Source organism: Equus caballus, unplaced genomic scaffold (assembly GCF_041296265.1).
Source record: "Equus caballus isolate H_3958 breed thoroughbred unplaced genomic scaffold, TB-T2T unassigned-0001771, whole genome shotgun sequence".
NCBI lineage: Eukaryota > Metazoa > Chordata > Mammalia > Perissodactyla > Equidae > Equus > Equus caballus.
This window is the reverse complement of record NW_027222198.1, coordinates 15001-16621: the sequence shown is the minus strand read 5'-3', so window position 1 is coordinate 16621 and position 1621 is coordinate 15001.

Below are 1621 nucleotides of genomic sequence, written 5' to 3'. Positions count from 1 at the left end.
GCGGTCGTCGGCGTGTGGAAAAGCCAGAGGCGGGCTGACTAGAAGGAGGGCGTCCTGGGGGAAGGGGCCAGGGTGTGAGGGAGAGAGGCCTGTTTCTCTTCCCCTGTTGGTCCCAAGTCAGGGGCCCAAAGGAGGAAAGCTGTCCGTTCCTTTCCGACTCGGACGGTTCGGGCGGGACCGACCGATCCCCGTGGCGGCGCGGTCGGGGCTTTCTGGACCAGAACCCCTCTCTCCGTCGCCTTTCGACCACACACACGCTTTAGAGGCCAAGAGAAAATGGATCGGGTCTCTCTGTCTCTCTCCCTAGAAAACAAGGGCCGGGGGCCGAGCCCGTGGACGAGCGGTCAAGTACGCGCCCCCACCCCGACCCCCGGCTTCGACGGCCCAGGTTTTCACCGGTTCGGATCCTGGCGCAGCCCCAGACCCAGCATCGCCCTTCAAGCCCACATAGCAGAAACCCGAAAGACCTACCACTGGAACCTACACTATGGATGGACGGGACGGGACGGGACGGGGCGGGGCGGGGCGGGGCGGGGCGGGGGTGGGGGGGGGCGGCTTTGGGGAGAAGGAAGAAAGAAAAAATAAAAGAAACACAAGGACGGTCATCGCGATAGTTCTTTCCACTTCCATCCATATGTTAACAGGACCCAAGTTTCCCGACCTCCATTTGGATGCATGTTAACTAAATGGAGAAGCTATTCAAAGGACTCCTCTAAAGAAGTCCACGTTCTTCTTTCTAAATGATAATGAAAATCATTGTCACCACCGCTCTTCCGACCCTCCATGTCCAGACGGCCTCCCGCCCCTCCCCCATCCCCAACTCCCGCCCCGCCCCGCCCCGCGCCGACCCCCGCCCCCGGCATTCGCCCCGCCCACCTTTCCCTCTCCACTCCTACCCCCCCGCCCCCGCGCCGCCCGGGACACCACCCCCCGCACCCCACCCCCCCCCCATCCCGGCCGGGCCACCTGGTCGACCTCCTCGAACACTATATAAGAGGATGCCGGGCAGCCGGTGGCGCCCGACAAGCGGCCTCCTCACCGGCCGGACGGATCAGCCTCGCGGGGGCGGGCGATGGGGAGGCGTTCGTCCAGGTCAGGTCAGGTCAGGTCAGGTCAGGTCGGGGGAGGGAGGATGCAGCGCCGGCCGGCCTGGTGCGTGGCCTGGTCCCGATCCACCCCGCGTCTCGTTTCTCGGGCCGGGACGAGTACAGGCGGGGAGGCCGACTCGGTCACGGAAAGCGGCCTTGGGGAGGTTTTGGCGAACGTCCCTGTCCCAGGGCCGTCTGCCGACTAGGGGACGGAGTCCTCCTCCATGCGCCTTCTCGCCCCCAGTCGGGCGGGTTGTGGGTCGCGCGGTCGACTTGGCCATTTCACCGGAGGCGTCCTGCCTGCCGGGGCTCCCTCCCTCGGGCCGGTGCGAGCGGTCCTCGGGCGGCCCGGGAATTTGGGCCGCAGCGAACGAACGAACGAAGCCCGTCCCTCCTGCGTCGGCACGGATGAGACACAGCCCTGGTGGATGGAGCCGCTTTCCTCGGGTTTCCTTTTGCTTTCGGCCGCTGCTGCCACCAAACCTCCCTAAACGATAGGAATGAAAACGGGAACGGTTGGCATAATAAAAGCG